Genomic DNA, 15710 nt, shown 5'->3' with positions numbered 1-15710 from the left:
ATCGAGCGAGTAGACAGCATGGTCGCAGGCGGAGGCCTAGGCACCGAAAAAGCCCCGACCGTCTGCATGCGTACCCGCTCTCCCAGGTACCAGACAGGGTCCCGGCGGCCAACGAACAAGACCCGCATCTGGCTCAGGGCATAACTATCCCTGACCGAAGCATGAGTACCCATAAAAGAGAGCCATGGGGTCCAAACCACCTGTTTTTGTGCAAACACGGTCAGATCTCGCACATAGAAAATAAAAAAGAATGACGAAATACGAGATAGAGGATAAGATTATGTACATGCTCAGGGTTCCCGTCCCGAATAAGGTCCCACACGGTATCGGGCGGTGGACGCACTGTCAGCTTCTTTTTCCAACCCCAACGGCGACCGGCGGGAACTCCAAAGGCCTCTGCCCCTTTCGGGGAGCCAGCCAAGGTAAGTGCTCAAAGGCCCACAGCTGCAAAAAGAAAATAAAACATCAAAAAAGAGGCCCGGTAAAAGCGAGAAAACAAAAGAAAGTCTAGGCACATACCTCGATCAAACGCGGCACTCCCGCTAATGTAATCACAAAGTGACGTCTACTCGGGTCCGAGTCGCGTACCGCCAAACTCATCTGGCTGACGAGCGTCGCATGGCCCAAATCGCCCCAACGATAGTCACCCAGTGTAGACACGTCCTCCACCATGCCTATCCACCTCGGGTCAAAGGTGTCAGTCGGACCCGATAGAAAAGTGGAAGTAATGAAATGGAGGTAGAACAGCCGAGCCTGTCTCAAAGGCGACTCCTCTACCCCATGCTCTAAGGCCCACATCAGGTCAGCAAAAGGTATCCCACGGGGCTGGTACGAAGGTAATCTCCTACCCATCCACGAGCCCAGGAGCCTGGTACCCTCAGCAACAGTCGGCGATGGGCCATCCGACCTCAGACGAACGGGGTTCCTTGTAAAGGTCAAGCCCGTCAAAGCCGTGTAGTCCTCGGGAGTGATCGTCATCTCGCCCCAAGGAAAATGGAAGGTGTTGGTGGTATCCCACCACCACCTCATGAACGACCGCAGAAAGGACAGGGAGATGTTAAGCCGCAGTATCTCCCAGAAGGTCTCGACCACCGAAAACAGTGAGCTCGCCCTCATCAAGGCATGGGCGTCCGAGCTCAGGAAGCTAAAAACGGTCTCACTCGTCGCTGCGTCATAGCCGCGAACCGTAGTCTCTCTCCTCGCGTGAAGGCGAGAAGTCACGTGGTGCTCTAGGTCGTAGTGCAGATCACGACCGTCGTAGAGCTCAGGGCCCACCCATAGGGGACCCGCGCCAGTAGACTGACGCGTCATGCCGCGCTCCTCGTGGCCACCAGGAGGAGGTGACGACTCGTCAGCCATGCTGATCAATAATACAATAAGGCATTATACCTTTAACAAAACTGGCACTCACACCAATCACTAAAGGAGTGCATTCCACTCATAAAATGGAGTCATACAATTTTTGTTCCCTAAGACATGATACTAAGTTCATATCGAGCAAAAAAAATTCCCTAAGTGAAATTTTTTGATTAAACTCCAACAAAATGAAAATTCTTCCATAATTTGTCATTCATGAATTATGAGGAGCGCAAGCGATATACCAAGAACACCTACATTGTAAGAAAACACTAGAGTCGTAGGTATACTTGGGGGCTAGCATAAAAATGCCCAAATTCAACAAGAATCAACATACTTGCGAAAATTAACATGCACAAACTAATTAACATGTTATGTGGAACATTTCCAACTATCTAATTGAAGGAAAGGGGCACAAAATCAAAAACCCCCAAATCAATTTCATGCATAAAAATACTTGACAAAGATACTGAAATTGACAAAAAGGTTCAAAATTACTGAAAAATACTTACATTGGGAAGATTAGGACGTGATTTGGAGTAGAATTCGTAAAGAAAAGTGAAGAAACGAGCAAGAAATCAGTTGAAAGAGATGAGGAGCTTGAGCGAAAATGGTGGAAATGGGAAAGGAAGGAGATGGTTCGCGAATTTAAAGACCCGTCTCCCCTTCGCATTTTCAATGCCCAGCTCTGGGCGTTAGAAATTCTCGCGCCCAGAGCTGGGCGCTGAAAATGCTTCCCAAACAGCGAATATTCGCTGTCGGGCACGCGTACTCCCCTATTTTGTGTAAATTATCTGTTATGTTGATATTTCTTTCCCAAGAATGGTATTTTGAGATATCGTTAAAAATATACACAGTGTGGACCCACTCATAGGACACACCTGATGAGGAAATATTACGACCCACCAACAGGTTGTAATCACAAAAACCCTTCTACATAGGCAAAATAAGAAATTCAAAATGGGCTCGCCCACCCTCAGCGGGCGGGGTCTGCGTCACTAGCCGCGCAGGTCCTCGATTTTCGGAAAAATAAAGTCTTCAAATTCAAAATAGGCTCGCCATCTTCAGCCGGCGGGGTCTACGGCACAAACCATGTAGGTCCTTATTTTCAAAAACACAAAACAAATTTTAAAATAGATTCGTCCACTTCTATCGGGCGGGGTGTCCACCCTTAGCGGACAGGTTCGCCATCTTTAGCCGGTGGGGTCTATGTCACAAACCGCGTAGGTCCTTATTTTCAAATTTCAAAACAAATTCGTCCACTTCTATCGGACGGGGTGTCCACCCTTAGCGGACAGGCTCGCCATCTTTAGCCGGCGGGGTCTGCATCACTAACCATGCAGGTCCTTAGTCGCTGCAGCGATAACTTTTTCTGGGTTTCCCTTTTCCAAAAATTAAAAGGATTGGTTTTCCGTTTTTTCCAAAAAAGAGCGATGTGCTGGATTTTCCTTCGTTTTACGTCCCATAAAAACAATGGGGTTTTCTCGTTTAGCTAGCCCTGAAAATGAGAATCTTTAAAAACATTTTTACCTCGTGGTTGGGCTTGGCCAGGCCCAATTACACTTTATAGCTTTGATTTCGAAAACATCTGTAGCTACTCCCAATGACAAAGTGAGGGGGTTTCTACGCCTCTTTAGATACTCCCAATGACAAAGTGAGGGAGTATTCTATACTATCCGTTGATAAATCCCAATGACACGTGAGGGATATGTCGACATTTCAAGTGATGACCCTTAAGTCAAATGTTATCACTCGGGGGCTCGTGAGACCCTCGCAAAACAGGTCACATACACCATGGCTTGTGTGACGCACTATGTGTAATACTTTGACCATCGTCTCATCCCGAGACTCAGTCAAAGTGGGGGCTAACTGTAGACACCTACTTTTGTCCCCATTCCCGAAAGGGAAAGGTTCGATGATGAAAGCATAAATCTCCACTTGACAACGCATCTCCTATAAAATAAACGGATCTCAATTCCCCTTTTCATTTCACCCGAAACCTGATATTTATAGAAAACTGCTATTTATAGAAACCTGCTAAAAATAGTAACAGCCGTAAAGGGTAGCTTCTAAAAGTGGCAAGTCATAAAAGATAGAAACCTGTCAGAATTAGGTGTTGCATTCCAACATAAATCCTAAATGAGATAGAAAGCTGCGAGAATCCTATTCCAAATATGATTCGGAAATAAGAGTTACGTATTAATTAAAATCCTAACGAGCCTAGAGTTCGTAACGGGCCCAGACGCATTCCGTCATGAAATTGATACGCACTAAAAGACTCGATTAAGTCTCAAAAACTACGGATTTCAGGAATCCGAATCTGACTAAAGAAAACAGCCCAGACCCTATTTTCAACGCCTGGCTCTGGGCGCCGAAATCTTTGGCGCCCAGGCCTGGGCGCTGAAAATACCTGGGTACGTGTTTTTTCCTAATTCTTTATGGATTAGAACTCTGCAATTCTATCTTTCCACAAACTTTTCCCTATAAATACAGCCCCAAATTCGACGTGAAAAGGACACAACACAATTATATTCTGAGTATTGACTCCAACCCTTAGCCTAAGCCTCACGTTGCGAAATTGTTCACGCGTTCTGTCGCAATCGATCCATAAATCGAACAGAACGTATCCTGTCCCATAATTGAGATTCGTTAAATAAAAAGGAGAAATAGCAAAGTCAAAGTGGTTAGTTTTCTGAGAACCGTGACGCACCTCTCAAGGGTGCGTCGTAATGTGCCCCTCCTCGATGATTTAATTGCTTTCCTCGCCCTTTTTATGAACTGTTAAACTAACTAATTCTGATTGTTCTATCACGCCTAACAAATATAATATTTTTAGGAAATTGAATTATCATGCTAGGTCCCTTAATGCTATCTAAATCAGATAATCGCGATCGATCTAGTATTATATGTTGCATATTGCTAAAATCAACTCAGATTAGTTTAATAGTTAACGCATGTCCCTTCAATTATTTATGTTGAGCTAGTAAGGATATCCTGCCTCTGGAGTTATCGACGAGCGAAGTACTCCTCTCGGTAGTTACAGTCCCCCGAACCCTCAATCTCTACCTTGCGGGTGTATGTTGAGAGATCCCCACACCAGGGATCACAAGGGAACCTACGGCCGTCGTGGTCAAACATAATTGCACTTCCTTTATGTCACGATAACCGGGTTTTGTCAGTTTTTCTCATTGTCGTTAAAAACTGAATGGCGATTCCTATATTACTAGTCAATTGGGTGTAAACTCACAGGAAATCCAATTACACTTGATTGAATAAAAAGAATCGTCACACCCACGAGGGACGAGGTCACGCATTAGTCTCGTGCTTTTTCGACCCCCTCACAGTGAGATATTAAATCAGTAAAGGGACCGTTACCTCAAGATTCTAACCATTTCCAAGAACTTACCAAGTTGTTGATCCACCTTAGTTTTCTGGATCCGGTGAGGCAACGGAAACTTAGGCACAATAGGGAGAGAATCAGAAATCTTCTCCTTCTCCTTATTTGCGCCAACATCATCAGCATTATCAACTTCCGGGACTTGAATCTCTACATCAATTTCTTTCTCTGGTCCATCTGTGTTCTCCTTAGCAAGAGTTACATCATCAGTGGGAATGGGGGGTCCATCATATTTAGTGCCACTTCTAAGAGTGATTGCATTGGCACTTTCTCTATTCTGACCTTGGGGAGGAGTAGGTTGCCCTGGTAGTGTACCCGGTTGCCTCTGAGATAGTGTGTCAGAAAATTGAGTAACTTGATTCTCCAACATTCTATTCTATTCTGATTCTTCAACTCTTTGATGCTCTCATCATGGTTTTTTTGAGCTATCTCTGCGGTCTTCTGCATATTTGCAATGAGCTTATACAGATCACCCATCTTAGGCTCTGGAGTAGCATTGGCCTGAGGAGATTGGTGTTGATAGCCTTGGTGCGGGGTCTATTAAACCTCGTGGGAGTATTATGTGAGGCTCCTTGTGGAAATGGAGGCCTATCAACATGCGGCTGAGGTGGATGGAACTGTGGTTGTGACCATTGTTGCTGGGGTTGAGGATTATGAACATTGTTGCTCCGATATGAGAAATTTGGATGATTCCTCCACCTCGGATTATATGAGTTGGAATATGGGTCATTAGGCTGCCTCTGTTGAAAAGCATTCACTTGCTCCATTTGCGTAGTATCCTGCGGACTATAAGAGCACTCATGACCAAAGTGACCTTGGATGCCACATACTCCACAGTAAGAAGTTGTCATCGGAGCTACACTAGACATAGCATTTATACTCATTGGGGGAGTACCAGACTGAGTAGCCTTCAAAGAATCGATCTTCAGGTTCAAGGCTGCCCCTTGTGATGACAATAGAGCATAAGCATCGACATCCATCTTGCCCTTCTTAGATGTGGTTCTGGTGGTGCTGTAATGATTGGCAGCTAAATTGGCAAGAAAATCATAGCCCGCATCCACTTCTTTGTCAAGAAAAAGACCCCTAACAGCATAATCAACCGTGTTCTTTGTATCATCTTGCAAACCATGGTAGAAAATCTGAACCAAGAACCATTTTTCAATGTTGTGGTGAGGATAAGACAGTTGCGATGCCTTGAATCTATCTCAGGCTTCTGTAAGTGATTCACCAGGTTCTTGAGTAAATGTAGTCAGCTTGTGTCTTATTTCGGCAGTCTTGGTGGGGGGAAAGATTCTTCCAGAAAAGCCTGTGAAATAGCACTCCACTCTGTCTCCTTAACGTTGTTCAACCATGTTTGAGCCTTATCACGAAGGCTAAACCCAAACAACATAACTTTCAATTGGTCTTGAGTGACCCCTTGATGCTTGATAGTACCACAAAGTTGGTTGAACCTCTGCAAATGGTTGGTGGGTTCCTCATATGGATAGCCACCATATTGATTTTGTGAGACCATGGAGATTAGAGTAGGCTTGATCTCAAAGTTGATTGCCTCAATAGTTGGCAGAGCCCAGTCAGAACACTGTTCGAGGAAGGCACCCTATATGCTTTCAAAGATTTAGACATCGTGTGTCTCAGTGGAGTCTGTAAGTCTTGGGACCCTGACTGCTTCTTATTCTTCTGTTGCTTTTTTAGTTGTCGAAGGGTCTTTCCAAGATCGGGATCGGGAGGAACCAAGGTACTGTTCTGGAAGACCTGGGCATAAACAACAAAGAAAGAAAACGCAGTGAGATTTGCCTCAATTGGAACTGAAAGTTCCAATGAGACAATGCAAAACATTCAAATAATCAAACTAAAACTAATAGAATCTAGCCGTTTCCCCGGCAACGGCGCCAAAACCTTGATAAATTAAAAAGTGATACCCCAAGTGCACGTCTTCTGTTGTTAGCAGATACTTAGCAAATACGGCCGGGTCGATCCCACAGGGAAACAAGTTCTCTTAGTTTTTGCCCAATTATACGAACTATTTCAATAAACAAAAGTTTGTTTTTCTTTATAAAAAAGCAATCATATAAATGTTGAATTTATCAATGAATTAAAGGTTTAGGGCATGCTTTCGGTCCACCATGCTTATAACAATCCAAGAACACAAATTAATTTGACAATGAATAAACTAAGCTGGGTAGTTAAAGTACATGTTAATCCTACGGTCGGGTCTTAACACTTTCAATTCAACATATGCAGTACATCGCTAACATAATCAGATTGCCAATTGTACCAAGCCTCTAAATATACGATCTTTCGATTCTAATTCCTATTAGCTAGATAATCAATTCACGAAATTGGCCAATTACATGAATCAACAGTTAAGAACAAATCAATTGGAATTACTCAACCATAATCTATAAATTAACAAACTTTAATGCATAACAATCATGGTATAAACATGGCTTCCTTTACTTAGCCCTAGAGAACGACTACTCGCTCATTATTGAATTAACAAACATGATAGAAATAATAAACATGAATTTCATAATCAAAGGACAAATTAAACTAAGGAACGAAAACAATAACAAAGAATTAAAGCAAAAACAATTCTTGAATTACTTCTAGATGATGAATTGAAATATTGAAAAGCTAGGATTCAACAAAGGAAGAGAGAAGAATAGAAAATGACGTGTAAATAATAATGGGAAAATAAAAGCATAAGGGAAGTAAATTAATTGCCTTGAAATATTTATATGCTTCCTAAATTCTAAACAAAACAGGAAATAACAATAATTACATAAGTTACGATTTAATTGAACGATCACGAGAAGGAAAGCAACGAATCCGCGTGGAATCAGATGAGTGCAGAAACCAGCGGGCCCGCTGGTTGGTCGCTTGTTTTCGCGCCCAAGAAGAAGAGCCGGGCCAGCGTTGTGGGCTGTGGGCGAATTGGATAGTCGAGCCACCTTGTTTATGTCATAACTCTTGTTCTACAATGCCCATAGGGACTTGTGACCTATGGTTGAAAAGCTCTTTAAACCTACTTTCTAGCCCAACCAAAATCATCTCACTCCGACATGTAGAACTTGATATATCATCAAAATAGTGAACGCTTGTCCATTTTGATGCTTAGAAAAATAATGTTTAGCTTTGTTGTTGACTCAAAATTATCCCTAGAGACATGTAATGATCCTTGAGTCAACATCCCATCCGTTCATCATCCAAATCAACTCAGAACGCTTCGAAAGCATCCAAATGATCGTAAAATCACCTGAAACATCAAAGAAAACACAAATGGGGCGTAATAGAGTACGACAACGATAACTTATGCAAATGTGACCCTAAATGCAACTAAAATCTTATATATATATATATATATATTATATATATATATATATATATGTGTATATATATATATATATATATATATATATATATATATATATATATATATATATATATATATATATATATATATATATAAGGAGGCATATTTGCTGAAATATTAGAGCGCCACATAGGATTACTAATGGTTTCTGCCAATGAAAAATAAGATTTTTAATTTATTTTTGAATTAAAAAAATCGATTGTCACGTAGATATTTTAATTAATTAATTACTAATATATACAACTCCATCTAAAATCAAACACTATAATCCTAACCCTTTTAAAAGCAAGAGATGGCTTCTAATTTTCCTTAAGAATAGTGGAGTTACGAGCTTGCCCTTGAATTCCTTCATGAATTACAACTCACCCTTATCACTTTGTCTGCAAAAAAGAAAAATGCTTACTGCTTCTGCTTTTCCTTTTCCTCGTGCTTCTGCTTTTCCTCTCTACCCTCCCATGCCTTTGGTACCTCCACCCTCTTCTCTCCCATGGTGTTGGTACCAAAAACAATTCTCTTTCTTTTATCTTTCTCTGGGTTTGATTTCATTTTTATTTGCACAAATCGATTTCCGCAAATACTCTAATTTGCTGATTCAAATGACTTTGAGAGAGCTTGAGGCGAAAGATTAGGGTTTCAAAATGAGATGGATCGGGGCTCGCATTCATTTGACTTGGACGGCGTTGAGGAAGGTTCGTGTTTCTCATTCAAGGTTTGGTTTGTTTTTCTTTTTCAATCGTTTGCATCTACTTATTGATTTTTGTTTCATTTTTTAGGGTTTATCAGTTCGAGCATCAATGGCGCCTACTGCTAAAGGTATTTCTTCCATTTTTCACTTGAATGTATTCATTTATTTTGAAGTTTTTGTACGATTTATTTCTGGTTTCTAAAAATTTTGTGGGAAAAATCAGGATTATCGTTTCGGTGTATTTAAATTGTAATGCCATTGTTGATTATTTCAAATCCATGTTTTACCTGCAATTATCTGTTTGTAATTGTTCTATTGAACCAGTAATTGACTATTAATTATGCGGACAAAAGCTTATTGTTCTTGGCTTTATGTTTGCTGAATGTAATCACTTTTGTTGTTGATTGATATTAAAGGCATGACATTTTGTATGTCGCCCAGATATGTTCGAAACATCGCAGTGCTTGTCCCACCCTTACATTCCTTCTAAAAATGGTTCAATTTCTCTTAAGAACAGCGGAATTACCGCCCCACCCTCTCCCACATTTCTGCCTGCCTCCTTCTCAACCTAATTTCTTCACTTCCTTTCAGTTCTTTCATCTCCTTCCTCCCCATGACCCATTTTCTTTCTCTCTCTTCAGTTTGGTTTGGTATCTTTAATGGACAGAGACAATAATCAAACTCTTTCAAGGTATATTTAATTTCTCAATCTTCTTCTTTACTGTATATGAGATTATTCGTATTTAAGGTTCTTTGATTTGGGCATGCAATCTTTTTTATGATGTGCGTGTGGTGAAGATGATTACGAAATCAATGTTTAGTTTCATGTGGGTATGTTTGATCTGCCTCATCGGATGTTATAATCATCTGCGTATTTAGTGTTTCATCGATTTGAGTATATTTCAAGTTTTGATTACAATTTTTAATTATTACTCCGTATTAATTTTTTTCTTCTTCTTCGATTCAACTCAATTTGTATTTATTTTAAGATACAAGTGGATATTAGCAGAACTTCACAATTAGATTGGATTAGGACTAACTATTTCTTGCATTTATCTTGTCTAAGCATTGATTTCTTCCAATTATAATAATTAGTGATTGATTCTCTTTCTGTGCTCACTACAGATACAAATCACAAGTTCTCTGAATCCGGGGCTTTACTGTACATAATTTGAAAATTTTCAGTGGGTCATCATCAATGCCTTCTCCTACAGAGTATACCCCATTTCTCATTCTTTACGGTTTTAAATTCCGATCTTTGATTAAAGGGTGTATTTCTTGATTATTTATGTTTTCTGGTTTTTTTTTAATTTGGGTTAGAATGTTTGATTTTGTGTTAGAAATGTGGATTTGAGTGGACTGGAACTTCTTGCCAATGAATTCCTAACCATTTCTATATCTTTCCTGTCAATTTTGTGTGTTTTGGCTTCCTTCATTGTATTCCGTCCTTTATCTTCCCTTCTGGTTTGCAGATCTATCCCACGTGAGTTGGATATTATTGGTTTGTTTGATTGATTGTCTTTTATGGTTGATTTGTTTGTAGTTGATACTTGCCTTCTTAATTGAATGGATTAGTCATATCTTATCCTTCGTCCATTGCTCGGTCAAATTTATTCACAATTTTTGGGAAATCTTTGTATATCATTCATTTCGTTAAATCACCGTCCTGGCTTACTCACACAGGGGGCATGTTCTTCCAATTTTGAATTTTAAGGATAATTCAAGCCGTTTAGGTACCCTCTCTTTCCCACACCATCCCCACTTCCTCTCTTTATATCATACTTCGTATATATTACTTTGGAAGATAGCATCCATGATATGAAAATCTCAATTCAGCTTGGGGTTGTTCTGATTGGGTTCGTAAATATGCACTCTTCCATAAAGAGTGCAGCGTGGTTGACAAGATCTTGACCGGGTGCAAGTAAGGTAAGAAGACTTGTTGAGTATATTTTGATCATGTCCCTATGTCATTTTTAACTCTTCTTACTATGTGTGTTTTACTTGTATTGAAGAACTGTTATTGTGAAAATAGAGTATCACACCATGAAAACAGTGCTTAATTAGCTTAGTTGCTTATCAGGTACACGGTATAACCCGACTATGGGCCTCTGAGGAGTTACTAGACCAATGGCCAGCTCTCCAACAGCTTTTGTCCAGGTTGATGTGTTGTCAGGTAAGACTTAATTCTGTTTTAGAATCTCATACTTGTTAGTTTCCAACACTTATATGCATGTCCGGAGTCTGATTACTGAAAATCGTGGGTTGGCTTAGTGTGTCTTACCACAGGACTTCAACATCAGGTGCTGAAAGAAAGACTAATAATGGTATAAATAATTTAGTTGACCTGGTTTAAACTTCTATCCAGAAACTTGTAACCTACTTTTTCTTGACGAATCCTACATCCCTTTATGAGCAGGTCTTATTCCCTTTGATGCTTTTTGTTTGGCTAAATTTCTCATTCCCTTTATCCTCTTCTCTTTTCCACTTCACCTCAAAGTATCCTTGACTAATTCCCAGACCCTCCAACTCCAATTTGATGTTCAACGTGTCTTTTACGTTTAAGTCATGGTGTGAGCCTATGACACATCTGCTACTTTCAGATTTTAAAACTAAGCTTTATTTGAAGTTCAGGAGTATCCAGAAAATGATGGATCCTCAAACAAAAGTGAAGAACCTGAAAACGAACAAAATCAAGAGGAAGAAGCGGAAGAGAAACCGGAAGAGCGAGAAGAAAAAATGATAACCATTTTGGAAAAGTTGAAAGAAAATAAAGACTTACCATCACCAATGGAAAGAAATGTGGTGCAGTCTATCACTGCTGGTATCATGTGGCTACAACGATCACAGTGGAGCCAGCAAACTCTATTCAAATTGTTTTCCGAAGGTTGTGTCAAATTGCGTTATCAATTGATGCAGTCGCTTCATCAAGAACCAACACTCAATGGAAAAATATCTTGATTGAATTGAGAGAATTAAAAAGGAGTTACATGGAGAGGGAGATCACAGATCGAGGCCAGCAGAAGCTCTCGGGAAGAGGCGTCTTAGGATCTCCCTGCATCCATTGCAAAGAAGCTCAAGGAACTCATGTCGCTTTCTGTTGAGTGCAACCAGGGTCTTAAAAGGTAAACTGTTCCCTTCCTCATTTCTTTTCCATTTTATTTTCAGCTCAGATGCATTTAGGTTTTTTTAAAAAATATAATTGGATTTATATACTTTGTTTTCTGTAGAATATGATTGATGTCAGTCAATGTAAATAACTCATAAGAACTTAGAATTTTCTTTAAGCAGAATTGTCTTTGAATTTTGCGAAGTTTTACTTTACCGCATATTTGGTAAATGGCTACTTTGATGATTGTATGCCATCATACAGGGTTAAGAGTTCAGTTCTGTTTATAGTTTCAGTTAAGTTGCTTGAAAATTTTTTTAATGGTAAAGAAAATTAGAACACTTGGATTTGTATCATAAACATGTCACACATACAAGAGTTTTCGTAAAACTTCTAAAACCATAGAAGACAAGCAATAGAGGAGAGAATGTGGGACATAGGAGAGGGCTGAGGAGTTAGAGAGCACTTTTAAAAGACTTATTTTAGAAGTATGATTTGTTTTAGAGATAAACAGAAACACAAGCAAGTAAAAAGAGACTTTATGAAATACGCAAACCATAAGTGTTCAGTGAGAGATGGAGTTATGGGAAGGGTAAAAGATCAAGTAGGGAAAGACTTTCTAAAATTACAAAGCCGTAAAAGACGAGTGAAAGGGAGAGAGAGGGAGTGAGGAGGAAGGACGATCAATGGAGAACACTTGTTAATGTAGTTGTTTATGTTGTACGAATTTGTTAATTTTATTATAGATGGGATCATTTTGATTTGAATAGATTCTACTTTTGGTTATATCTTTCTTAATTAAAGAGATTTTGAGTTGATTTAAGTTTCCAAGTTTTTATTTTTTTGCTGCTTTGTGTTCCTTTTTGTGTCACTTGTGAAGCTTTTGTTTCGGAAGTCTAGAAACTGAATGTCTGTTAAAATGAATATCTTCTTATCTTAATAAGAGGTTTGGTGGTAAAAATTAGTTCAAGAAATTGAGGGGAGTTAAACTGAATTTTTGCCTAATTAAGCGGTTTGATGGTAGAACTTAGTTCAAGCTTCTCGGTAAATGTTGGATGTCTCTAATCTTTTAGTAAGTTTGTACATAAATTAAACTGAAGTTTATGGCCCTGTTTTAGTAGTTGTTTAAAAGTAAAATCCTAGCCGAGTGTCTGACACGAGGGTCATGGCTAAGCGGGATGAGGGATCATTTGTCTCATGTCTGCATTAATTATGGCTAGGCTTGATTGATCATGTTCTTGACTGTGAAGCTAGAGACCCGCTACCTATTTTATAATTAATTGTTTAGTGATGCTGTGAGGTGGAGTATCAGAATCTTTGCTATAATTTTAGGCTGGTTTGTGAGAGATATCTATGAGTTGTTCTCATACTTGCAGTTTTCTTGCATAGTTGTAGAAAATAAATGATTTTTTTTGTTTTACCAAAAGTGTCATGGACTCATGGTGTTGTCTTAGCAGTATGGTTTGACTATGCAATCCAGGGATGCAAGGAACTTCGCAGGGACACAGGGCTTACTTGCGTCACAGTACATGGAGGAGGGTGGGGGGGAAGGAAGGGAGAGAGAGATGTTGCTTCGTGGTGTTGTAAATTGTCGGTAGAGCCACAAAGGGATGGAACTTGGCAGGGACACGGGGATCGCGACACTGACTCGAATTGTTGTTGTAATGACAGTAGTTAAGCTACAGTGACTGATTATGTACTAGACTACTCGAATTATGTGTTTATTGTGCCTCTAAAATTTATGGCACTTACATTGTCAACATATTTAAGGTTCTGTACTTCTGTAAATCCAACTTTAATATCTATTACATGTAAATCCAATTGTAGCATAACATTTTTAACATTTACAATATTTCTCGCATTTACCTTAAAACATAAGTGTTCATCTTTTACGTAAGGATTTTACAAAACTATTTTACATATCTTGGAGCGCGCACGGTCCAACAACTAGTAATTAAAAAAAATCTAAAATAAAATTCATCCAAAATCAAACACTAATCTAAAATAAAATAAATAAAATACAATTTAAAATCAAACATTAATCCAATAGGCATATTTATTGAATATTATAGCGTCACATAGGATTACTAATGGTTTCGGCCAATGAAAATAAGATTTCTAATTTATTTTGAATTAAAAAATCGATTGCCACGTAAATATTTTAATTAATTAATTACTAATATATACACCTCCATGTAAAATTAAACACTCTAATATTAAAAAATAAATCTAAAATAAAATTCATCCAAAATCAAACATTAATCTAAAATAAAATAAATAAAATTCAATTTAAAATCAAACATTAATCCAATATTAGAGCGTCGCGTAGGAAATCTAATGGTTTCGGCCAATGAAAAATAAGATTTCAAAATTAATTTTGAATTAAAAAAGTCGAGTGCCACATAGATAAATAATTAAGTATCACGTACATATTTTTATTAATTAATTATTAATATTACGCATATACAATTTCATCCAAAAACAAACACTCTCGTAATTAAAAAAAAATCTAAAATGAAATTCAATGCAAAATCAAAAACTAATCTAATATGATACGAAGTATATAAAATTTGTATATACATATGAGTTTCATTTAAACATAAAAAATTAATAGAATTCGTGCATCGCACGGGCTAAAATCTAGTGATATAAATGTCTAACAATGCAACCTAAATGCGCCTAATATACCCTATACAAATATGACTCATCACTAATCATATGGAGGAAGTATTTTCGGATATCAGATATGTGCTTGCAAATACATATCATAGCAAAAGACAAAATAGGAAAAAGGACAAAAAAGAAATTAAATGGTACTTTTTAAAACAAAAATGGTACTTTTTTTTACAAAATGGTACTACTTTTTATAGAATGGTACTTTTTTTTACAGAATGGTACTTCCTATTTTGTCTTTTAACTATTTGTCTTTTAGCTGATATGTGTGTTTCCACACATATCTGATATGCGAAAAATTAACCTCAATCATTAGGCACCTGGATTCAAACATAAAACTATCCCGAAGTCCCGGCATTCATGTTTGCTACAAATTGAAAAATGGTAGAGACATGGTATATATAGTCCCATTTTATAAGGCACAAAGATATTTTTATTAATTAATTATTAATATTACGCATATACAATTTCATCCAAAAACAAATACTCTCGTAATTAAAAAAAATCTAAAATGAAATTCAATGCAAAATCAAAAACTAATCTAATATAATACGAAGTATATAAAATTGGTATATACATAGGAGTTTCATTTAAACATAAAAATTTAATAGAATTCGTGCATCGCACGGGCTAAAATCTAGTGATATAAATGCCTAACAATGCAACCTAAATGCGCCTAATATACCCTATACAAATATGACTCATCACTAATCATTAGTCACCTGGATTCAAACATAAAACTATCCCGAAGTCCCGGCATTCATGTTTGCTACAAATTGAAAAATGGTAGAGACATGGTATATATAGTCCCATTTTATAAGGCACAAAGATTTTTTGAACCAAGAGCACATTGTAAACTTGTGGCCCTCCCACCCCCCCCCCCCCCATCCCTGAATTTTCAGCTAACAATGACTTTCTTCTTTCATTCCATGAAGTGACCAACATAGGTCTCGATTGGTTGCAGGGTTTAAGAATTGTCTCGCGATAATCTACATCAGATGCACAATAAGACTATATATCAAATCAAGATCACATAGGATAACTGTACGTACGGGATACTCCCGTAGGCCCAGTTCTATACCAGAATACCATATTCTAGTATTTTGGGCCCAGAGAGTAA

General features: G+C 38.4%; 1 long non-coding RNA gene across 7 annotated transcripts; it reads left to right on the top strand.

Annotated features, from left to right (window-relative positions):
- Window positions 1-8511: 8511 nt before the first annotated feature.
- Window positions 8512-13795, top strand: LOC110780854 (uncharacterized). 7 transcript variants are annotated; one of them, XR_008932805.1, is made up of 7 exons: window positions 8512-8815; window positions 8900-8939; window positions 9937-10026; window positions 10495-10737; window positions 10892-10984; window positions 11438-11933; window positions 13375-13795. It is a non-coding gene; the product is annotated as an uncharacterized lncRNA (long non-coding RNA). The 7 variants fall into 7 exon arrangements; XR_008932806.1 differs by having other exon boundaries at window positions 8513-8815; window positions 11443-11933; window positions 13398-13795; XR_008932803.1 differs by having other exon boundaries at window positions 8514-8815; window positions 11443-11933.
- Window positions 13796-15710: the final 1915 nt, after the last annotated feature.

This window comes from Spinacia oleracea, chromosome 4, assembly GCF_020520425.1.
Source record: "Spinacia oleracea cultivar Varoflay chromosome 4, BTI_SOV_V1, whole genome shotgun sequence".
Taxonomy (NCBI): domain Eukaryota; kingdom Viridiplantae; phylum Streptophyta; class Magnoliopsida; order Caryophyllales; family Amaranthaceae; genus Spinacia; species Spinacia oleracea.
The sequence above is the reverse complement of the archived record's forward strand: the minus strand, read 5'-3'. Positions and strand labels throughout refer to the sequence as shown.